Below are 25,479 nucleotides of genomic sequence, written 5' to 3' on the forward strand. Positions count from 1 at the left end.
ACAGTATATGGTGACTCCACCCACGATGAGCTTTATGAAGCCCCCCTCTCCCATCTCTACACCCCATAGCAGATGTCTGTTCAATGTCTGCCTCCATCCTCCATATGAGGCTGTAACCTTGTGCTTCTGTCTGCTGTGGCGGCCCATCTTCTTCCTGGTGTAATCAATGAAGTGTGTGGATACGTCTGGAGTAAAGTGGCTCAGTCCACTAACATTTCTTTTTTCAGGAGAGAGCCTGCAGCAGCAGCACAATCACACAATGCTGGTGGCAATAGCGGCAGGAACATGGACAATAACAGGACACATATTTTTTTTTACAAAGGGAACAAGGACTTCTCATACCCAAACCTCGCTGGCGTGACTCAGAGGAAGCAAGGTTACGGTTGCACACACAGATTTCACGGGGTAGGACATGAGGAGATGTGTTTTCCTGTCACTCCTCGATCACGTTCTCCTCAAAAGAGGATAAATAGGCCAAGCACATTTCAGCCTGTACAAAATTTGGTTTAATTAGAGACATTGTAAGTGTTTTCCCCTCCGAATAAAAGAAATGCTGGCTGCTGGAGCTGCCTTTGTCCTTTACATTGAAATGACTGCTGGCCACCCCTGCACTTCAGTAACCTTTTTAGAAAATGTCTGTTAGTTAAACACAATAATAAAATAAATGAATGAATAAATAAATACATAAATAAATAAATAAAAGCCTACAAGATTCAGAATGAGAACGATACCATCTGAGTTAAGAATCTGTTTCATTCCTGGGTATGCATTGTGAAAGACAGTAGAAAGCTGAGCCTGCCGTTTTCCACCAAACACTAACAGAAAATTCTCTGTGCTTGGTTTTCCACTTAAACCTATATATGGTAGATTGAGGTTAGGTTACATGAAAGGTTACTTGGTTAGGCCCCAATGACACAGTTTCACCTCATGCTAAGCACTGGATTGGGAATTTGGTTCAGCTTTGCCTCCAGGTTAATATCTTAGCTTGACTGGCTGAAGATGGAGACGTGGTGGCCTCTGAGAAAATCAGATAAATTTCTGGAACCTTTCCGGAACCTCCCATTACAAATACTGAAAGGTAAGCATGTGTGTGTTCGTATGCTGTTTTTGCGTGTGTTGCGTTGTGGGCCGTTGGTAATGTAACCTGCAGCAGCACTGCTGAGTGGGGAACTTCGGAGTTCTTTTCACCTCTAATGTGGGGGGACACATTGATGAATGGGAGTCTCTGCCTCTTGCCTCTCCAAGGAGGGAGTCCACCTATTATTCAGGCCACAATAATCATCTACAGCAGCAGAAAAAAAGGCACTAACATAAAGAAGTCCACCTCAACTCACACTCTGTGTATGACCATGGTGCAGGAAAGCTCAGCGTTCTCTAAGCTTCATGTAAATTACAAAGTCAAATCTAAGAGGGACTCAGGAAACACAACTTCTAATGTTTGTGCTAATCCATTTCCTGAGCCCAGCATGGTGTAGGTGAGCAGCCAGCCAGCGTTGGGTTTTCCCTGTTGGACTGAGCTGGCTTTAGGGAGGGAAAACAGGGTTGGGGCCTGCGGCACCAGCAGCAGTCAGGGCCTGAGGGTCTACATTCAGCCCCTCTCTGAACCATGCCTTCAGAGGCTCCTTGCGCTTGTGGCACCAGAGCACTGAGTTACTCTGAGGACAGGCCAGGATACGGCCGGCACCACAGGTGGCGGAACTGGCCCACTCTACCAGCAGTTCATTTGCCAGCCCAGAAACACTGCAGCTGAGCACCCCCTCATTCGTCACACAGCGTCTGCTGCCCGGTCTCACAAACCGCTGCTCTGTCAGTTCCAGCTGCTCTGCGCACGCGGACACAAGGTCACCTTCCCTCTTTAATTTGTGCTCAGTTCCCCAGTTATGTCAGTTTACGCAACACCCGGACCCATCTGGGATAGTAAAGCCACACTGTGTTGTTCCCCACAGAATGAATTATTATTATTATTGTTAAGTTTTATTTTTTGAGTGAATGGAATTGGGGGAAACCAGGAGGGTATAAGTGTGGGAGTTGTCTTTGCAATCACTGCTGTTTGCCTCCAGACCAGACCCAGCATCCCTCAGTATAGCTGTTTTTTGTACACCACTGATGTGTTTTCAAGTTTGTCAATGTGCAGCGAATTCATGCGGCACACTGGTTAGAGAACTGGACTTAAACAACAAGGCATTTTGAATTTGAATATCATGTTACATTGTTCTGTTCTACCCTTGAAAAAACCTGAATGTGTACACTAACTAGCCAGTTGTATATGTAATGGGTGGTATCTTGCGTTGCGTTTAATCTGATGTTAGGGGGGGTCAGCGAGCGAGCGAGTTTCGAACCGAGGTTCTTACTGCACGCTGCCGACCCCTTACAGCCAGCGTCTAATTGCTGTTAGCCTGTCGGCAACGATGCTACTTAACCAGGTCTTGGGGGAGTGACGTAGCCGCTGAAACCACTCGGCTACCTGCTACCCTCTAAAGCTAAGGCTTTAAGCAGGACTCACACGAGCCAATCACTTCAAGCTCTGCTACATATAAATGGATGAGATATAAAGTGTAATCTTAACCAGCTGCCCTTGCTGATGGCTCTGGTAGGAGAACGTAGAACATGGCTAAATTCTACATGCAGAATCCTGATCAAATATCAAGCATCTCCAAGCCAGTCACAAAATATGAGGAATTAGTGGGTTACAGATGATGTGTATAACTAATATAGGCAATACCATTAGAATGTCTGTCCTGGGAGGTAAATGGAAGCAGACCTCACAACAGCCGTGAAGATAGACCTAAGCTCCACCAAGGCTAATTTGTTTGACTCTGCATTGGATGATAAGGAAGAGAAGCTTGTGTACCTGACTGGACTCCATGTCTGAAACCCCAGTGTTATACCTGATAACGCATGTTATTCAGACAGAATTGCAAAGTGTGATGCTTGGCACAACACTGATGGGTAACCAAAGCAATTCTTGCACAGGAAAGACTGTGACTTTTTAGAACATTGTAGTCCTCTCTGTGCTCTAGGCATCTTATTTTAGTAACCTGGTGTTAATGGTAGTCTGAAAAAGGCATAAAACACTTGGGACCACAGCGTTTCTATAAAGGAACGCTCCATTTGCGGTTCCTGCTGGAATGTTGTGGTGTGCAGTGGAAAAAAGTCAGTTCAGAAAACAGTGGATCCCTCTTCCTTTGGTGAGAGAAAGGGTCACAATGTTCAGACAGTACACCTCAGAAGCGGAGTAAGGAGCTTTAATAAGAAAACTATGTTAATATCTCTTTGCAGTAGCGCTTTTCTGTGTTAACTCCCAGTTACACTGTCATCTAGCTGAGCAGGGCCTTGAAAATATTCGAGAGATGTAATGTACAGTAATGCCCTGATGCTGTGGTTGACCCTGATGGTGATGCATGAATGGGTTTAATTTAACACTTGGTAACCTCAACTGCCCTGTGGCCCTTTAGGGAAAACAACACCTCGCAGAGTGATTGATTGGAAGCAAGAATCCATCTCTGCTCAGGGAAAAAAAAAAAAAAAGAAAAGTGACAATATATAATAGAGCATATGACAGGACATATAAAATTCATCATGCGGTGACAGCTTTTAATTTCAATCACATGTAAATGTAAAAAAAACTGCACTGCTCTGTTATAGAGTTTAGTAAAAGCAGAGTACATGTACATTTAGCAGACACTTTTATCCAAAGCGACTTACATAAGTTACAGTTCTTTACAATGTTATCCATTTATACAGCTGGATATTTACTGAGGCAACTGTGGGTTAAGTACCATGCCCAAGGGTACAGCAGCAGCGTCCCAGCGGGGATCGAACCGGCAACCTTTTGGTTACGAGTCCTGCTCCTTAAGCACTATACTACACTGCCGCCCATAATGAGGCCTGCACTATTGTGAACTCATTTACCAAGATACCGTCATAACCATCATTCATCTGTCTCTAAAATTCTGCCTGGTGTTTCACATTCATCAATGACGCAGGTGGGGGGTAAACTCACTGTCGCACAGCAGCTTATTATTTTTCAAACGTTAGGCAGTATGGCCAAATATCTCTTATTACAATATGATTTTTAAAAAAATATATACATTACGTGTAGATAACGAATACCAGATGCCAAATGTGGGAAAACTGAATAATCTTGTGTTCTTGTACCATGACACAACAATATTTCACTTACACTGAATATATTTGACAGAGGTGAGAATGAGAGAGAGAGGGAGGGAGAGAGAGAAAGAGAAGGGATACTCCCAGTGAAGGAATCTTGTATCCTTGTGCAATAATATAGCAATATTTCACTTGCATTGCAAGAGAGAGAGAGGGAGAGGGATGTGAGAAACAGCTGGACAGTGTGTGTATCTGAGAGTGAAAGAGGGAGAAAGAGTGTGAGAGGGAGAGCAAAATCATGGCTGGCTCTTGCTGAAGGCACAGGGCAATGTCAGACGTCACTGGCAGGTCTGTTCCCAGTCCCAGCGGGAGACACCCGATGCCACGCAAATGCAATGAGGAGAGGGTGGGTCATGCTGGCACAGGGCACGGCGAGGCCACCCGCACCACACACAGTGATGTCAGGGCTGAGACGTGTGTCACACAGGGGGTGTCTACCCAGGTACACACACATACACACACACACACACACACATACACACACGCCCACACGCACACACACACACACACACACACACACACACACATACAAACGCACACACGCACACACACACGCACGTTTAGCACACGCGCACACACGCACGCGTAGCACATGCGCACACACACACACACAGTGCACACACACGCAGCGCACACACACACACACACACGCGCACACACACACGTGCACACACACACGGACAGGCACACACACACACACAGAGCACAGACACACGCTCCCATGCCCCAGGCCACATCACAGGGATACTGGAGGAGCAGAGGGCGAGGGCAGCAAAATCAGGCTGCGGTTTTGACACGGCTCAGAGACTCGGACGTAACTAAATCCATTTTTAAAGTGATAAAAAATGACAGCTCCTCCCTGTCATAGCCTATGTGAATACTCACTGTCTTTTTCTCTCTGAGCTGAATACAGTCTGTCACTTTCAGCTCACAGCATATATTGCCAGCAGACATGCCACCTTAGATTTAGGAGCAAATAACAGGACTGCAATTTGCCCTGATAAAAATCATGCACACAGAATACGCGGTGATGTCATACAATACGGAGCTCCACGTTTTGAACTGAGGCGACGAGAACAATCGGGCCTGGCAATACAAAGGGGCGATACCAGGTCAGGGAGCTGTGAATGAATAATTGGATTATTTCATCAACACAAATGATTCTGACTCACGTGTAATCAAAGGGCAAGGCTGATGTCACAGAGAGAACAATGCCACCATGGCCCACTCGTGCAATCTGCCACGCAACCATCTTCACACATCGGTCGCATCTGATCTGTCCCCAAAGCTGCACCGCTCCTGGGTCACAATGGTCGTGGTGACCCCCTGGCAGCCCCACAACAGACCTTCACTACAAGCGGCCAAGACAACTCTCTCCACCTCACCTCCTGAGTCAAATTTTATCGCCTCCCATGGTTTGCTGAGGAACCAATGGCTGCCTTTTTGCTCTCTCTGATGGTCTGTCTACATACCTCTTCCCTGGTCCAATATTAGCCAGTAATGTATAAATCTATGTATATTTCTACAAAATATGCATTCATTTCAGGGGTTCCCAGCACATATTGTGTCACCTATTTCATACGTAGAAGAATTTATTCAAGGCTACTCATGACATTCTGTACAATTTATACAGTGAAATATTTACTAAAAAAATGTAGGATTCAGCACAGGGTACAGCACCTCACCTGGAATTTGAACCCACAGCCTTTTCCACACAAGTCCACATAAAATATGTGGTTCTGTTCAGATTCTGAACTTAAAGCCAAACAACGGCAGGGAGATCTGAATGCTGTCAAAGTGGTGTGCTGTGCCATGCCGTTATGCAGTCATTGTGACGCCTCAGACAAAATCAGAGGTCAAAGGTCACAACCTTCATACGCGAGGAGAAACAAAGACCAACTCCTGCGGTCCAACTCGTCAATCAGACCAAAAGTATCCTGCGCTGTGATACGTTTCATGCTCATATTTATTTCTGCACAAATCACAAAGCGTTCTGTTTCTTTCCGCATCGTCCCCCTCCTTATTTTTCAGCCTCTGCTAAGTCAGTAAAACATAAGGCTGCTGTTCTGGCTGCTCTTTCACCAACATCAGATCAGAGGAGGCGCGGCACATGCAAATTAATCTTTATATCATCAGGATAGGCCGATAATGGACACAGGTCATTAGATTAACACACCCATATAATATAGATTAGCGGATCTGTGCAGCCCCTGCTCTAAACCAATGTCTGTAACAGAGCGACTCTCGCTCAAGGAGTCTATTTACAAGGTTATTGATCTGCATACAATTAAGAGGGAGTGTTTCCTGCCCAGTATGTGAAGCCCAGCATTAGAACAGGAAACAACTTTTTGAAGCATTTCCATCTATCAACAGTCAAGGTTGAAATTTCACATATAGTACACCACATAGCCCATCACTTAAAATTTTAGGCACATATATGACCATACCCTAAATGTAACATATGTTTAAAATGGTTTTGGATGTATGAGAGTTTTATGATGCAGTTTCATTACAGTAAAGGTAAGATATGAAACAGAATGAGTGAGAGAGGAAAAGTGCTTGAAAGCAAGTACCATAATACAAATTAACATAAAAATGTATCATGATAAGTCAGTGATTGACAAGCTGAGGTTGGTTCTGGTTCCGCTCAGGTGGAAGCTATGTCCTTAACTGCAATACAGAGGTTAATCCGTGTACAATCTCTAATGTAGGACATTGTGGTTACTGTGGGAGATTTCAGCAAGCTGGCAGGTTCAGTGTTATACAGAGTATTCCATTACCCCAGAAATTGACAGCACTGCATGTTTCAGAAAATTTACCACAAATCGAATGCCAAAGGGCTTTAAGGCTCCAGTGTTCACTGCCGGAAAATGTCAACAGAGAGCATTTTTTTTCCGAAGCATGCCTTTTAAGAACCAACAGTTTCAGACAATCATGTAGTAATTTCAAGTAAAGGTGTGTACACACAGAGGTTTACTGCACTGTCAGTTCAGTGAGGTGTCTCCCAGCGCAAAAGCCATGTTCAAGCCTTAATGATATCTGACACACACATATGAGCCTACTGGAATGTGCACCTTGACATACCTTGTCATTGCTCCAATAAAGTTACGTGGGAGAACCATTTCAGGAGACTCTTCCTGAAGACTGGAGATGGAGCCCCACTATTGGAACTACTATTATTAGTAGTACTGTTAGTAGTGGTACTCACTGTGGTAGTGATATTTCTGTGTTTATTTAAAAAAAATTTTCAATGTATTTTATTTACACTTTTTAATTTTTTGTTTTCACTTGGAATGCAGTTTGAGCGCTCTGCATGAAATATAGTGTATAAATTATAAGTTTATTATTAATGCTATTGTTGGATTTATTATTGTTATTATTAATATTATTTTGGTTCAGATCATTCAGGTGCAGTCTCTTCTTAAATGCCCCCACACAGAATCTAAAATAACCAGCAGCTCCTGGTAATATATTTAAACACAAGGAGAAATTAAAGTATCCACTTGAAGACACTGATAGCTGTCTGCACTTTATTTGGTAAAGTCCTTGACCTGGTGAGATTCATTCATCACTGTGCACTGAGTGACTCAGTCCACGTTAACAGCAGGTCCAGCTATTCACATCTGTGGGTGAAACCAGGCAGAACCAGGTAGAATCATACAGAACCAGCTCCTCTTCTTCAGTTTCCAGCACGCTTGCAGTATGGACCCATGTCCCTACTGCACAAAACTCTGATCTCAGTCTGTGTGGCATGTTCATGAGGGGACTGAACTTGTCAACGTAAGGTTGCAGGGTCAGATCCGGAGTGGGGACAATGCTCAAGGTACCTTGCCCAATGCCACAATGGCAGTGCTCCGGCAGAGAATCGGAACGGTGACCTTCAGGTTACAAGCCCTGCTCCTCCACCACTGCATCACACTACTTCCCCATATATAGTAAGTTGCTCTGGCTGAAAACATCAAACCCATTTGAAAATTATAATGAAAAACTGAGTCATCTTCAGAGGAACATCAGAATGTTCTAAACACCAACTTTTTCAGATATGATTGTAATCACCAATCATAATAACCAACCGATGGAAAAAAACAATATATGAGACTGTACAAAAGAAGGCCATCATCATTATCATTTCTACAAATGTGGCACACTGATTCCTTTGAAAATAATTGCATCTGTGTGCACAATTCTGTGAGACTGTGCGAAAGAAGGCTGTTATTACAGAAGAAATGAACAGACCTTTCTAGGCACCAGACCCATGAGGCTTTAGAGGCCTGCCTTGACCTTCCATTTCCATTTGACCACTTCCTGTGAAGTGGAGGGAGGCGTGCCCCAAAAGCCACCCCCTCACTGTGTCACATGAAAAATGATCACGTCCCACTTACTGCCGCCTGCATCAGCATATTCTGCAACAGATAATTTTTTAATTATTATTATTTCATTTAATTTTTATGATCAACCTTAAGTGGTCCACTTTCACTGCGATGAATCTGCCATATGATCTATCCATTCCATTCAAAGCATTTCCCCGGTCAGCTTTTAAACACTTCCATGCCACTGACTGGATTCTCTCGGGCAGTTTGTCTACCATGAACAGGGAGCACAGCTTTGACTGGGAGACTTGTGCCGTGTGCATGTTAAGCCCTGAAGGACCACACAGCTTTCCCTCCTTAGCTTCTTAATTGAGGACACTCAACCGTTACTATATTTTGTTAAGGCAAATTAAAAAAGTTCCACAAAGCATTTCCACACTGGCACTCAGAAGTAACGGCCAGTCCCTTTGGTAATGTTGACTCAGCTTTTGTGAAGAATAACCAGGCTTACCACGAATCCAGTCTCACAGGGGTATAGAGGAACAAAAAAATTGACATTTGAATGACCATTTGATCCTCCCATTTTACCAGAATCCTGCCCTGAGAGTATGAATTCAAAGGATGTTCATTGCCCTCCACATTCTACAAAACCTTTGAAACTAATGATCCCTCCCACCATTTGGATCACCCTAAACACTAAAACAATCAAATCTCACTTCAAAAATGCCCCGTTTATTGCAGGAACAAAAAACACATCATCATCACAGACATGTGAGTTCTTGTCAAACACCATGTAAGAGATCAATGTTCATGTCTTTGATATTTATGGATTTACACTGCCCTCCTTTCAGTTTCACCTGGGGGGCCATCGATATCTCTACAGTTAAGCTAAGATCGTGGTCTGTGTCAATGTAGAAACCAATGTGGTTCTCAAACATTATTTTCTTCTCAGACATTATTTTTCTTTCCAGGCTGTCAGCCTCATTATTTAGGGAATGACTATATTAAAATATGAATATTCATATTCAACATTGTTTTTCTAATTGGTCTGGTGCCTCTGACTGGTATCATAAGGGAGATAATAATACATCAGTCTGCCTTGTCTCTCTCTGCCCCTTTTTCTGTCTTTTCTCTCTTCTCTTTCAGTCTCTCTCCTCTGTCAGCCACTTGCTCACACCCTCTCTCCCTCTATCTCTCTCTATCCCTCGCTGCCCCCTTTCTCTCCGTCTCCTCTCTCCCTGATCTTTTCTCTTTTTTTCTACATCTCTTCTGCTCTCCCTCCCTCTTCCCCTCTGTCCCTCTCTCTCTCAGCTGTCCTTCATGAATGAGTGAAGACTGCCCTCCTCGTCTGTCTGACCTCATTATTAGCGCCGAGCCTGCAGACAGAGCACTTGACTTTGCTCCTCCACCTGTGGAGATTACTAAACCACAGCAGCCCCTTCAAAGCCACTGTGACGTCCTCACTATAAACTGGGGCCCTAGGCCACTCCACCTGTTCCGTCTTATCTTGGGCACTGAGCTTTTGGAGAATGCCAGGTTTAGACTGCACTGACCACACAGGTGCCTTCCGGCAGAGAGGCTTCTCCCTGTGTTTCTTTACATTGGTCAAATACATCTGAACTCAGTATACAAATGTAGTCCATGGATTCCTTTACAGAGGATTAAATATGAAAATAACCACATGTGTGCGAGTCATAGGCTTGTGCTTATGCAGTGATGACACAAACGGAACCAGACAAGTGACAATTATTTGTGAGAAAATAAAAGAATGAATAAATTTTAACTGTGTTGTCACAACGTGTTATTACAGCTAATTCAGAAAAAGACATTTGCAAAGGAAGAAATATCTCTATGTGCAAAAACATATTAATACTGAAGCTTAACAGTATGCAAAAGAAACACGGCAATGTAATCTGACATATGGATGCTCTAATTATTTGGGAATTAGGGACATTTGAAAACAGATTAAAAATTAGTGTGCTGTAAGTCTTCTACTGTTGTTTGAAGCTGACAGGGATGCCCCTTTCTTTGTATAACAGAGAAAGTCCTTTATTAAGCTGACTATTCTGTTCACATCTGCACATCTGAGTGACTATATTTTCATTTAGTAGACAGCATAGATCAGTTTGACAGAGCGATGTTTACAATTATGTTCTCCATGGCATACTTAAAACAAGCATGTCCTACTACGGTACACAGTAAATCCCACAGAGCAAACTTGGCTGAGTGTTCAACAATGTATAATTTCCCAGGTGTATATCATACATAGACTACCTATCTAACTCAAATATTTTAAATTAGAGGAACACTTTATCTCTCTCCTCATGTGACAACACAGCTCCTGACATTACGTTAACACGCCTAAGGGTCATGGAGGCTCAGGTGCCTGAGAGACGATACCGCTAAATGCCTCGTTCCGTGCGAGAAAAAGCATTACACCTCATGCTGGCCTTGGAGCTAGGAGCCGATTACGTGTACCGGAGTCTTCTGGAGTTACCTGGGAAATCACAGTCTTCCTAAAGAAACTTTCTGAATGGAATTTTACTACACCACAGAATTCACTTCCAGCCATGGTTTTACCACTGCGTCTGCCTCAGCCACTTTCCTTCACCCTCCATTATTGGAATTGTATTACACATCAGATAGGGTGCATGACCGAGGATTTGCATAGCCAATTAAACTGGAAGCACCCAAAAAAATTGGAATAGGTGCTATGGAATCTTTATTGGCCACAAAGTCAGGCCCTTGATTTAACTTTTCACCCAAATGATCTGCTGTATGTTAGATTAAACTATGTTTAATATTTAAACTAAAATCTATGTTAATTAAACTATGCTAATTGTTGCACTGTAGCATTGGGTATTGACTGCACTGTTTCTGAGCAATATCCTAGAAAGGTTCATTTTAATCAAATAATCATGCTACCTGCTCCTTTTTTCCTGTTTACAAAGACCTGGCAAATTATTGCTTCAAACGTCCTGTGCAAATGGTTCATGAATATCATTCCCACATTAACTCAACTGCAAACAATGTCTTCAGCTTGCTACATGAAGACATCACTTAAAATTATTTCAGCATAATAATCTGAATATGAACAGCATCTAAGTGCCCCAATGAACAAAGAATGTCATCCACAGTCATTTGTTGCACCCCAAAATTGCTTAATCAACCCTTTATAACAGAAAGGCTAGAATTCACAAGTACCTACACAGTCTGTCCCAGCACTGTGAGGCTGCAGTAGATTTCTGTCCAATCTGTGGCAGACAAATAGATAGCTGTCTTTGTCAATATATTTGACAACGCTAATATATCATCAGCATCAACTGAGAGAAAATCAAGGAATTGACAAAACGCAGGTGTATAGCTGTTTTGGACTGTGATCCTGAGAAAAATACGGTGAAAGGACACACTATTTTGCATACTTTTCATCTGAATGGCAGGGGATTGTATGGAAGTTTCGACACTGTACCACAGCATTAGTTGGTTTGAATCCCTGCCCTCAGAGAGTCAAGATTCAGAGCTGAACCATGGCCAACACAGTGGCTCCCCGGTTCTGAAACAACATTATCTGTCCGGCAGGTCCGAGTTTTGACAAGCCAACCAGCCAAAGTGACAAAATTCGCAGTTTCAACTGATCAGAAGCCAAGCGCTGTCCCTGGCGCCCTCGTGTCCATGGGCCCGCGGTGGCAATCTCGGGCACGGTTTCCACTTTACTGCCTCACCCCTCATCCTTCCCATCTGTCCCTGATGAGCTCACCACCTCCGATCCCCGATTCGGACAAAGCCCAGATGCCAAAATTTAAACGGTGACAGAGATTGGGAGCGCAAGCAGGTTGGGAAGACATTCAAATGAAGGCCGTCTGCACTTTGAGAAACAACCAGAGATGAAATATTACAAAATAAAATGATGCTATCACTTCTGAATTTTGTTGGCAGAAATTACACAATGCTTATTGTGTTGTGTAGAACAAAAGCATAAACATGTTTTTTTTTCTTACACAGGGGTTAATTTACAGTCAATAATCCTGTAACGGAATCAGATTTTTTTTTTTTTTTGTTAAAAATTGCACTGAACATTCCTCAGCCATTAACTGTCAGTGCGCCAAAGCTGGCACATGGAGAGTGCTAAAGATTACAAAACATTACATCACATTTAAACATCAACAAACTGCGCTTTATCCCTCTCTAAATATGGGCATATCTGAAAGGATTTAGCCTGACTGACAAGGATGACAAAATCCTAAAGGAACCATTTTGAAAATCCTGATTTATTTGGATGACATTTTAATACATACTTTTGAGGATTTGTTCATAAAAACCACTCTACCGTGATTTTTTATGATTATTTTGGATTATTGTTGTTCACAATGCAACAAAATTATCTGTATGGCTTTTAAAAATAAAATAATAAGATAAAAGCATGATAAATTTGGATACTGTAGTTATTTGTCCTACCAGACTGTTCCTAAGTAATAATCAAATCTATAAAATGGATTACAAAGTGTGTAATAATGACACAAATAGGCATATTATTGAGTATGCAAAACAAGTATGAAAAACAATGGCAATAGCCCATGAAAACAGAATAGGTATGAGAACAGCCCACAAAATTTGGGTTATATTAATATTCCATTTTAAGACACCTGTTCTTAGAAATATAAGGACACAAAGCCAGTACAGATTGCCTAAATAAACCAGAAGTACATTTGAAAATGCCCACACAATCACACTCAAACCTGTAAATGCATTCTGTAATGGCCTTCCATTTGGAAAAACCATTAAAATTCATGTAAGTTCAATTTACATACATTACTGTGTAGAATGAGTGCCCTGAGTGGTTCTTTGAACCCTGATCAGTGTAGGAGGTCTGTGTAACAGGGATCAGGCACAATGTTACCAAGCTATCCACATGAAATTTGTCATTGTGAGATAGACATGGTTGATTCGGTACTTCTTAAACATATCGTTCAGATGGCAGCCTACTGAAAAATCCCCTTAGGGTTGTGAAACTACAGGCTGATCAGACTTTTCTTTCTTCAAAGAGACTGTAAAAATATAAAATTTCAATTCATTGACCATACTCCACTCCAGCATTCCACCACTATATTTCAACTGACCAGGTGTTTTGTTTGTTGCTGAGATTTTAAAATAAAGGTCAACATACCAACCCACTCTTATCCACCCTACTGAAACAGATCATTTGGGACTGTAAAGCCTGAGAGGGGATACGACCTGTTCCTGTGCCTGTTCCCTGCTTTCGTAATTAGTCCTGTGTGCACCTTTACGTCAAACGGACGAACGTCAAGATATTAAAGGGGAAACATCTAGCTGGAAACAATAAATCTCACCACTTGAAGTCACTGCTATCCGGGCGCGAAACAAATTGTTGTTAAGTTGTCGTCGTCGCAAAATCACAATCTTTGCCCAGAAGATCGTCACACCTTATGCACACCTGAAATGCCCCCGAGATCTTACAATATACAAACAATCTATGAGAGATTATAACATACATAGGAACTTCATTTAGGTTTAAGTAAGATTTAGATATGATTTAGTGGATGTGCTGCTCACAGGTACAATTCTGACCCAGAACCTCCAGCAACAGATCCAGCTCCCTACCCACTACATGACAGTGCTGCTTCTGTGCACACAGTATAAGTTCAGATAATGACGGAATAACAAGTTCCATTTTTTTTTTTCCGGGGGAGGTGTTCTCTTCCCCCAGTGACACAATAGAGGCTTCACACATCTCTCATTCCAGAAGGACGCTCCATTATGGCCCTTCTGCTGGAATAACGGGAGAAGACTTCATCAGGCTGGGTGAAGGAGGGAAGAGTGAGAGAGCCCTTTTAACAAATCCACCTCCGTGCGAATGGACTGAGAAGAGCCCAGGTCACAGTAGCCTCTCCTCATGTGTACTCAGGGAAACAAGACAGACTTTAGGCAGCGGCAGCCTCACTGGCCATCTGACACCATGTTCATAAAGGAACTTCTCAAACTATCTCCTACTAAACTACAAAATAAAATTATAAGTAATGATAAAAAAAGTAATCTAATGGTTTAACGTACTTGTTAGCTTTACCTGCTAGTCTGTACCTTGCCTGGCCAACCTTTGAAACCTGGTCATGCAGTGCTTCTAATATTGTTGACTCTGTATGGTTTTTCGCTTGTATTATATTGTACCTCACTTGTAAGTTACTTTGGATAAAAGTGCCTGCCATGAATAAATGTAAATTTAATGTAAATATGAACCACAATGGACTAAGCAGAGGGACTATGACTACATATGAAACTGTCGAGTCAACCATGACATGTCAAGCAATACGACAAGGACACATACATGGCAAATAAAAAAAACACCCCATTGTTATATCCATCGATGCATTCTCCATACAGTGGCTCTACTTAAACAATAATAAACACAATAAACTACAGCTTATCTAGGTAACAGATTAAATATGAGAGCAAATAATATCCATTTGAGAGATAGTTTCCCCAAATATATAGTAGGAAAGAGCTAGCTTTATAAGTATCAATCTTAGCTGAAGGTCACCACAGTCAAAAACTTCCTTAATGGACATTATAACTCAGGAGGAGAATTTTTCACTGTGACAAAAACAATGAATACTGAAGAAAACGAAAGAAGGATGGTGCTGCTGATGGGTAAGTGAGGCTTCATGAACCCCATAATGAGAAGATCTACCATGTACTGTCAGTGATTCATACAAACCAATAAAAGACCGTGTTTTCCACAGTAAAACAATGTGATTCATTCAAATCAGCGAGTCATGGACAACTTAGCTTCATTTTGATATCAATAGTTTTAATGGCAGACCTAATTTTGCAAGTGACTGGTGAGCACCACCCATTTTGGGAATTGTGAAATCTTAGTCTTGCATCACTAGTTAACACTAGTGCGGGTGCTTTTTCTTGTCTTTACGAAGGAAAGGACACATATAATGTTCATTTAGTATCATCCTTATGCAGGACAATTTATACTGCTTATGTTTTTTTCTATATACCCGATGCATTCTGCTACCCATTCACACATCTGTCCTGACCTACTGTAGCAATCAACGTGAAGTACCATGAGAATTCATCACACCATTTCTCCACATTCATGGACCTGTGATTAAAAGGACTTACACAGAGAGACCAGTGTTATGCTGCCAACCCCTAAAACTGCTACTGAAGAAGTCGGGCCTCATAAACCACTACATGGTCAGAACTTCCACAAAATATAAGCTAATGATTGATGTGAACCAATGAAATCATGTTGATCCCATCAGCAAGACAATTTGATTGAGCTAAATTAGTGAATTACTTACAACATGGTAACTCCACCCTCATAATTCTTAGATTATTGAATGTATCAGTAATATTCATTTCTGTAAATCACCCCAGAAGCTTTAATTCTTCATTTTGCTTCAGTCAGGTACAGGAAATTTCTTTGATTGCTTACTGTCCCCCGATTCACTACTTTCCTTTTGATTAAAACAGCTAAAAGATACTCTAAAATTGTTAAAATGTCATCTCTACAACATTTATAGCAACAAATCTGTATTTGTTGTATTCAAAACGCTACTCTCATCTTTTAAAGCATTAATGTATTGAAATATTTACGAAATAAAATGCATTACGCAGAAAATCTAGAAGTGACACATCTGACATGTGATAAAATATTGTTGAGAAGGGTAAGGCGTATCCACCTTAAGTAATAAAACGCAGGTAGCGCCCCTTATTAACAGTATTATTCAGTATAGGCTAAATTGATGTGGCTACATCTAAAGCTTCTGAAATATCAACTGTGATCCAAATAGACACAATGCCTTGGGATAGGCTTCTAAATCGTTGTTTGGACTAGATATTCAAACTAGCGCTACTCCTGTTACAAGGAGGCTTTCTCAACTTTAACATCATTTGAAAAGCTCCTTACCGTACTTGAACACAGTGGCATTCTCTTCGACAGCAATATGAATACGGGAACAACAAAATCCCCCCCAATTCAATGATAATATGAATCCAGGAAAATTCAGTTCCTTTGGTTCCTTCAGATTAACGATTATGTCACTATGCTAAATGCCTAGATTCACCACATGGTATACGACAAATAGTGAGCGAAACAAAGCACAAATGTACCAAGTCATACGATGGGCAAACTGGCCGGCAATAGGCGGACTAAACAACAGAACGATTATGATCATAATGCTAGCTAGTGATAATTTAAACAGGTCACGTTAACGCTATAATTTCGGGGCTCAATAACAGTAAACCAAGCCAAGTGCTGTACTGTTGGTTTCTTCTGAGAGCCCATTCTTACTTTCAGCATGATGTAGACTATGTTCAACGCCGAGTGTCATGTTGTAACATCGAGAGGCTTTGCGCCACGCCAGAACAATAACAATACAATATACCTTGATCACGTTCTTTGCGACTATAAAACTAAAATGAAAATGAAACGAAAAGGCTTACCTCTCAAGTCCACTCAGATTGTTATACGTTGTTCTGATACATGTTGCTGTTTAACATCTATAAACAAAAATCAGTTCAATCCTAATCCCACACATTTGATGCTTAGATTGCTATCTTTCTACATCAAGGTGCCTTCGCATCCTCATGATACTGTTGATTCAAACAGCAAAACTCACTGGTAGCCTGCATCGCTATGTTTGCACACTTTATCAAAAGCAAACATCTAACCTGCAAGATGCAAGTAGACACGGACACGTACAACATCTACAGGACCAGGTGCACCTGCTCCAGGTCTGCAGTGATTTTAACAGCTGACTATATATTAAATATTCAATATTTACAGGGATCCTGGTGCTCAAAAGGAGGAAAACAGTTGCTTACCGTCGTATGTTCAGTCATTACTCCCCATCGCTGTTGGTGTATTCCCCCGTTCCCCTTGCTGAATGCTTTATTTCTGTCCTATAATAAACAAGCCTCCGCGTCCGCCTGTCGCTATCTCTCTCATCCTCGTGTCATTCTCCGCTGCAGCAGAATCACAAAGTCACTCCTCCCCCTATCCCTTCTACAGCATGACGTCAAGGACCCACAGCATCCACCCTCCTCTGCTATGCCATTGGCGATCTCCTCACCTGGCGTCTCGGTTCTGAAAAGCGGCGTATTCCTCAGTTCGTCTGGTTCAGCGTCAATAAAATTCAAGAGGTGGGTTTCTTTTCGGAAGGAAGCGGCACTGGAAATATGGCGCAGGGATTGCATTGCTCTGTCGGCTGCAATAATGTACATCTGTGGCACGCCAGCGGATGGCGCCTGGTACCTTCTTCTGGGACAGAAAAAGTCAGGCAGTGCCGAGAGGTTTTCCGTGGTACCAGCCACATTGTTGAATATAATCAAATGCTTTGTTTTCTGGGTGTCTGTGATGAAATTTGATAACTGAAATGCACAGTCGTCAGTTTCAAATACAGTACAGTAGTCACAATCTGAAGTCTTTCGGTTTGTTTTTTTTTTTTTTTTTACTGGATTTAACTTGAATGTGTCTTCACAAACAAGTTAAACACAATGACACATTTTTAAAGTTTTACAGTTGTAATGATAAACGGTGATGAAACACCGATGAACATACAGTATGTATGACACATCAGGTATACTACCTATCAGCGTATTTTGAGTCAGATATAGGGCCTAATACCGAATTTGACACAGAAAACACCGTCCAGTCAAAGGTAAGATGATATAAAGTGTTACGTTCCATTGCTTGTTGCAGCAAAAACATGATTAAAGTAATCATTAGTACCATAACTTAACATTATTTATCATTGACTGTAAGTTTTACTCACAAACAGTAAAAATTTATTATAAATAAGTTAGGTCTTGCAGCAAACCAAGAGTGAGTGATATGCTGAGCATTAATTACAATGAACTGGTAGGATGAGATCTGAACAGTACAATGAACAGTTCAATGAACTGACTGGATATACACTCCATGTATAACAAAGATGAGTATTAGAAGATGGTAACAGCCATTTTTATTATCGGAAATCATATATTCTCCATGTTAGTGCATACACATTTGCAAAAATTGCTGATATTTATATGAGGCCAGCTCATTGAAAACAAATTAAATGCACAACTGAGGCACTATGACAAATTATTGCTACCCAAGGTTTCTTATGTTCTTTCAGGTTGCTTAGGCCACGAGATTAATCATTTTAGAAAGAGAATGGCGTCTTTCAAAGCCATGGTGTATTGTGACAATTAACTTTGAAAGAGGCACATCAGAGAGTACATGTAATTCTGCAAAGCCACATTCTTGTAGGCCATTTCTATACATCTATAGACAATAAGTGTTTGACCACGTTAATTTTTTCCAGTCCGTGGGCTTGTATAGTATAATTTAACTTGCTATATTTGAAAGTTGTTCCGTTATGAGCTATTCTTTTTTTAATCTTCCACACAAGTCATGTAAAATGCAGCCCCCACAAATAAAAGAAGGTCACAAGTCATATCAGAGGTAGGGTAACTGAAAAGAACAGGGGGACGGTTGTGGTCTATCCCTCAGGAGACAGACAGAAGAGAGTGAGGGAGCAGGGGGGTTGTGGGTTTTTTCACCACCTATACACACTTCTCCCACAAGGTAAGAAGTGACAATGCATTCAGGAAACAGTCTCTCAATACAGCATTTTCTTCTGCCTCTTCTGATGGTCAGAGCCAATTCTATATTTATTTATTCATTCAAGTAGGTGAACTCCGAACTCAATGATAACATGGATAAGTAGGACAGGTAGGGAATCCACAAGAACGTGTAGCCAGTGAACTGCTGAGGTGGCAATTAGATGGTCAGATTCAAAGAGTCAGTTTGCGAATTTGACACCAGGCCTTCGTTATGCTACTGTTTTGATTGGTGTTAAGAGATCTTTAATGACCCTGGTGAGACAGGATGTACATTTAACATTTCACTCAATAGACGGGTTGTCTCTTAACAGTGACCTTGTCACACCACTGTAGTATGGGAAGACTGCCCCCTACTGGCATACCGACAGCAGTTTTATTTCCTCAAGGCTTTCATTGAAGTACAGTCCAAAATAAGCCCTTCTTAACTTCAGCCAGTCGGTAACTTCAGGTAGTTGACTTTGTATGTATACCATTTTCAGACATGAGCTGTGGGCTCTATGACAGGTTCACAGGCAGAATTTCCAACTGGATATATTTTTGGTATATTGTTTCAAAGGACAGCTCTAGAAATGTTAGATACAGTGTAGATCTAGATGTTTAGTTAATTTAGACTCATTAGAACACCACATACATTCTCTTAGAAGAACAGCAGAAGAACGGCAGTGTAGCATAGTGGTTAAGGAGCAGGACTCGTAACCAAAAGGTTACCGGTTCGATTCCCGCTGGGACACTGCTGCCGTACCCTTGGGCAAGGTACTTAACCCACAATTGCCTCAGTAAATATCCAGCTGTATAAATGGATAACATTGTAAAGAACTGTAACCTATGTAAGTCGCTTTGGATAAAAGCGTCTGCTAAATGAATAAATGTAAATGTAATTCTTTGTTCTGTTGACATCCTGTATCAAAGTAGTCTATGTATAGAAGAAAGAAATAATATATTTTTAAAGATGGGTACATGCATCAATGTAATTAGTCTCCCTTTTCAATGTTGGTACTGTTTATGGGGAATAATGGGGCTGTATTTTCGAGAGACCTCAAGACTAAACATGCTGCTGAAATCTCGGTTTCTATTTGTACATGTGAAATAAAGATTTGCCCATAATTAACAAAGAGATGGGAAATGAGAACTGGGTCTGGATAATAAAGATAATTTCCCATGGTAAAATAAACTCTGACTATGGAAATTGGCTGAATGGGAATTGCCAGGATAGGCTTATTCACAAATTAACACAGGCTTGTATTGAAAATAGGTGATTTGTCTCTTCTGCGACAAACAACATTAGACACATGGTTCTTCAATTATAATTTAACAGTCATTATTAGAAGTTGGCTGGTTGGCTTCCATCTGCAAATAGGAGTGCAATGTGTTCATTACGCATGGCAGAGCCATTATCTTCAAAGGGCCCTGGCAGACATCAAAATCCATGCTGTCCCTTCTCTCATCTCACATTAATGGCGACGGCTGCATACGACCTGGGCTGCATTCAGCACGGGTTCAAAGCCATCCTCCATCAGAAAGCTTGATGGTATGTTTTTTTTTTTTCTGGCCTGAAGTGAAGCATTCTCAATAATACAAAGCAGTTACAGCAAAGTAGTGGTGGCACGTAAAACAAAATAGGAGGCAGAAAACTTAACGCGACACATGAAAGTAACATTGGTTCTGAAGCTGTGTTTTGATTGTTCTCATAATTAACAAGCTTGCCCATGCAAGTAAGGATCAATCAACAACTGACTCCTTTTTTGTGTATAATGTTGCATTACTCTCTTCTACGTCTTTACGTATAATGTTGCATTACTCTCTTCTACGTTTCATATTTGCACTATGATGAACAAAACAAATCCAAATTCAAAATAGTATTTTGTTGAAACGATGAGAAAGGAGACTTTTTATACTTAAGTACAAAAGGCATTTATTCATTAAAACAAAGACGATTTATTTTGCGTTAAGTCAATGGTATCACAGATGTAATAATTTCTAATTCTAGTTAACTAATGGGTTATCCTTCACTTATCTGGCATGCAATTAACCGTGCATAATAATAATAATAATAATAATAATAACAGGATACTGATCACATAAAGGTGACCTTTTCTGCCTTCCTTAGATGTAAGTCGCCATCTGCTACTGGTGGAACGATCTTTGCATACGACATGATTATACATCAGATCAAGTGATTTCCCCATTTTCAAAAGAAACGCCTTACATATCGACATTTCCGTGTGTTAGAACAACTATTTACTTCTTTAGTGTAATTTCTTTACAGATTTGATCAAAGAGGAATACATTTCCCCTCCACTGACGTAACCTTCTCATTCCAAAATAAAATTTTAAAAAGTTATAATTAACCGTCTTCGCTATAATGTTAAAAACAGCTATTTCCTTTCTAGAATATAAACGGGTTCACCACAGCTGTGATATAAGACAATCGGGCAGTCTTGTATTTTATTGCAAATTATAGTAAAACATTTTTTGAAGCAACAATGACATGCCACAGTCGCCTATCACCATAACTTCTATTAGACTTGGAATGGTTTCAGTAAGATCAAATAACTTAAAATATTATCTTGTTTCTTTTGTAGAGAACGATGTCTATAGTAAATCGAAGTTTCAAAAACCCCGACACATTTCAAAGGAAAGCTGGTTAAAGGTAAAAGGCTATTCTGAACCTTACGACTATGAGAGCAGTTATTGGGAAGTTAGTGGGAAAAAAATCAATTGTCTCAGTTGACCAGCCCCCGATAAACAAACTTGTTAAACGAGTTTGGATTCTGATTGCCTGCTATTGGCTGACGCCGAGGTCTCAATTGTGATAGCATTCACCTGCCGCTGTCCGCGTGTCTATGGTCTCCTCTTTGTTGAGGATACAGCTCTGAAGCGTGAAAGTAAAGATGAAGGTCAAGAGTTTCCCCATATATCTATTTACGTTATATTTGGGGTTTGTACGAAATAAACCCTCGTTGCTGTCTTGTCCCAGTGGTGAATTCGCATTGAAAAACCAGTGCGTCAGATGCCATCCGTCCTGCACCGAATGCGTGGGTCACGAGCTGTACGAGTGCACAGCCTGCGGAGTAGGTAGGCACAGCTTAATTTTGAACATCTTTTTGATCTGTGTGGTTTTGATTTTTTAATCTATGAACGTGTTTTAAATGCACTAATGTGAACTCGTGACCAACATGTAAGTGTGAAAACACATTGAAAACGCCACAAATTAGAGCAAACTCCCGTTCAACTTAAGTGAAGTTTTTTTCTCTTCTCTTCTCTTCTCTCTCTCTTGTATTGCTCTTTTGCATCAGAGCAAAACTTCTGCGTGGTGCCATAACATTATCTTTCAACTCTTATTTGTATGGCGCCCTTCGTATCCTGATCGTTGGAGAGTGCTCTACTCTACAATTTACTGATTTAACGTGTATTCATACATCTTCCAATAGAGAGAAATATAAATCTTTGCGTATGACGTCTCTGCAGAGCAAAGTAAACTGGATCACACACATTCAGAAGCCACTGTGTCTCAACGACACGGCAGAAAGGCTTGTATGATGAAGAGGCAAACTGCCCCTAGTCTGCTTTGCTTACACAGCGCTGCAATTTATCCAAATGACAAACGGACAGCGTCGCTTCAAACAAGGGGCTGATTGAACGCGATACATATCAGAATCGCTAAAGGCAAAGAAAATGGAAGAGACATCGTTAAACTGGTTCCTTATGCTCATCACCTGATTAGATCACCATATACTGCTGGCAAAATAAGAACAAATAAACTTATTACAAATATCAGTAACATTAAATGCATTACAGCATTTGTTGTGCCGAAATTTTAGACCTTAGAAAACTCGATAAAATTTAAATGTGTGTTTCTGGTCAAGAATACATTTGTCGCATTAATGGGAATGTATGGAGAAAAGAAATACAGGTGTGATTAATATGGACTTTCTATGGTGGAATCAAGGCAACACAGTGGTGTTGTAATCTGATAACATAAGAGAAAGCAGCCTTTGTGTAAAAAATGTCCCTGTAGGTAACCGATACCGCTGTCGTTGCTCTGTTGTGCTCAGCGGTGTAGCTGTGTCTTAGATTTGTGTTTTCCTTTTGGCAGCCTCCTGAGCTACTTGGTTGATAAAAGATGCCTGGGCTGTGAACCTCTTTCAGAGAAACCCCAATTTAAAATCGCATCTCATTTCACGTGACGCTGATATTGATTGAAAACGTGCTTTAAACGCCATCTTGTCAATGTTGCGTCTCCACATTCTTTGACGTTTATCAATTGCACAGCTGGATAGTCACTGAAGCAGTTCAGGATAAATTTAGTTAATTAGATAAATCAGTTCAGATTAATTGATTCTCAGAGGCGCAATAGCAGTGCCCCTTGTGGGATCTGAACCTATATCTCTCAGGTTCCAGTGTTGAAGACACACTTTCAGTTCAGTAGGAGGCCCCACTGCAATAATGTGACATATGTGTGAACATGTCCCGGGCTTTCTTGATTCGGTGCACTGTGGGAATATTTAATCTCGGTGTGTAAACACACCCTCTGGCCTTGTCAACATGGTTTGTGTGGTGGAGTCGCTAGGAAACCAGCTTCACCAGCCTGGTGGCTGATCTGTTCTCGGACAACTGGGAGTTTCTTTACGTGGTTTACGCCAGCCCCACATTTGATCTAACCAAAGTTTGCTCTGGGCTTAACATTTTTGTGTCATAACTTTAATCAAGTGATTTTTTTTTTTCATTCCTTGCACATTTTTCATTTTTATCTGTGACTACCAGGATAGTAAGATGACAAAAATGTAGCAGCTAGGAAAAGAGTAACACTCACCGAAATTCTTTGCTCAAAGTTGAGGACAAAGAACATCGTTGTTAGGTTGAGTCTTAGCCTAAATGAACACTATGAGTAATATGAGTAACTCATTGGCTTGTAGCACCTTGTTCACTGCCTCAGCCCTGAAACAAGCAGGTGGCAGTGCATTAATTAGTGTGCTAAAGCTCATTTCGCCCTTGATTGCCTTAGTTTTTTAACCCCATTGAGCTTTGTGGGATGGTTTTCTTTCTCCCCGTAAATTGCTAGTTCGTTTACATAGACTGAGGCCAGTCTCGCTCACTCCTGTGTTACAGAATGTGTATTTCTGCAAAGATCCCAATCTTTGCAGTTAGCATGGATTATGCATGGGTCATGCAGTGTAAATTTTGAACTTGTTAGTCAGTGAACATTCCAGCTTAGAACACTTTTTGTTTGAAAAGGCATTCATCCAACAGCATTTCTATAGAGTATGTACGCAGTTCTGGGCTTTCAGTTATAGTTACAAATCATCAATTTGAATAATGAATGGGTAAATAGTTCGGAGTTCGATTCCAATTCCCCAAAGAGCCCTCTCAATAGGAATATCATGTAGAATGCCGTTTGCATCCTATAATGCAGTTCCCTCCAGCAGGCAGGAAGCACAGCTTTTCCCTAACTCTACATTTGGTCTTTCCCAGATGAAGATGGAACGGAGAGATTCCTTCAGCAGGGTCGCTGTCGCCTCCACTGCCCCCGGGGGTTTTACCCCGACAGAGGCCTGTACACCTGCCAGCCCTGCATTGCCAACTGCGAGCTGTGCACCTACGCCCACATCTGCGCCAAGTGCAGGGAAACCTACAAGCTCCAGCGTGGGATCTGTCAGCCAGCCTCCTGTGAACAGGGTAAATGCGCTATGAGATTCCACAAAGCAGGACAGCCTGCTACCCTCTTAGCGTTTCTTGTTCAGGAAGGGACTCTGTGTCTATCTGTAGAGCTGAGAACGGCCGAAAGTGGCAATGCTTTTTAGCGTGGCTCACACCAAGGGGCGATGAACAATCTCTACTGATGCTGAAGGGGAGCAGCGCTGTAGTGTGTGTGCCTGGGTCTGAAAATTTTAGCATGCTTCTGTGAGTGTGTGCATGTGTGTGAGGCTGTGAGAGGGTGAGCGTGTGTTAATTTGTGTGTGTTTGGGGGGGGGGGGGGGGGATCAAGTTGTACAGTTTGGGGGTGGAGGTGAGAATGGAATGATTCTGTGATAAGGTTTTCCCAGTGTCCATGTGCTGACAGACACTCTGTTTCTTGTTCTTCAGGCCAGGTTCAAGACCCGGAGAGCGGGGAGTGCATCAACTGTGAGACTGGATGCAAAACCTGTTCCCCAGGTAGGTTCCACACGCTCCCCTAGGCCCAGGGACGTACAAATACAGAGGGACTGACACCATGCTATAACTTTCCTGTGGAATACATTCCTACAGTTCAACTGGAACAATTTAACAGTACAAGTGTAACATGAGCCAAGACCCATTGTGGCATAAAAGTCAGCCTTCCTTACCAGCCTGTAGATGTAATTCCTACAAAGCTCCTATGACT

General features: G+C 41.5%; 1 protein-coding gene across 1 annotated transcript in view; it reads right to left on the reverse strand.

Annotated features, from left to right (window-relative positions):
- The window catches only part of LOC118782313 (OTU domain-containing protein 7A-like), a 77,897-nt gene extending 60,440 nt beyond the window's left edge, over positions 1-17,457 (reverse strand). The window contains exon 1 of the mRNA XM_036535621.1: positions 17,334-17,457. The gene's annotated coding sequence lies outside the window, so the exon portion shown is untranslated. The remainder of the gene's footprint in view (positions 1-17,333) is intronic.
- Between the last annotated feature and the right edge of the window lie 8,022 nt (positions 17,458-25,479).

This window comes from Megalops cyprinoides, chromosome 8 (assembly GCF_013368585.1).
Source record: "Megalops cyprinoides isolate fMegCyp1 chromosome 8, fMegCyp1.pri, whole genome shotgun sequence".
Lineage (NCBI taxonomy): Eukaryota > Metazoa > Chordata > Actinopteri > Elopiformes > Megalopidae > Megalops > Megalops cyprinoides.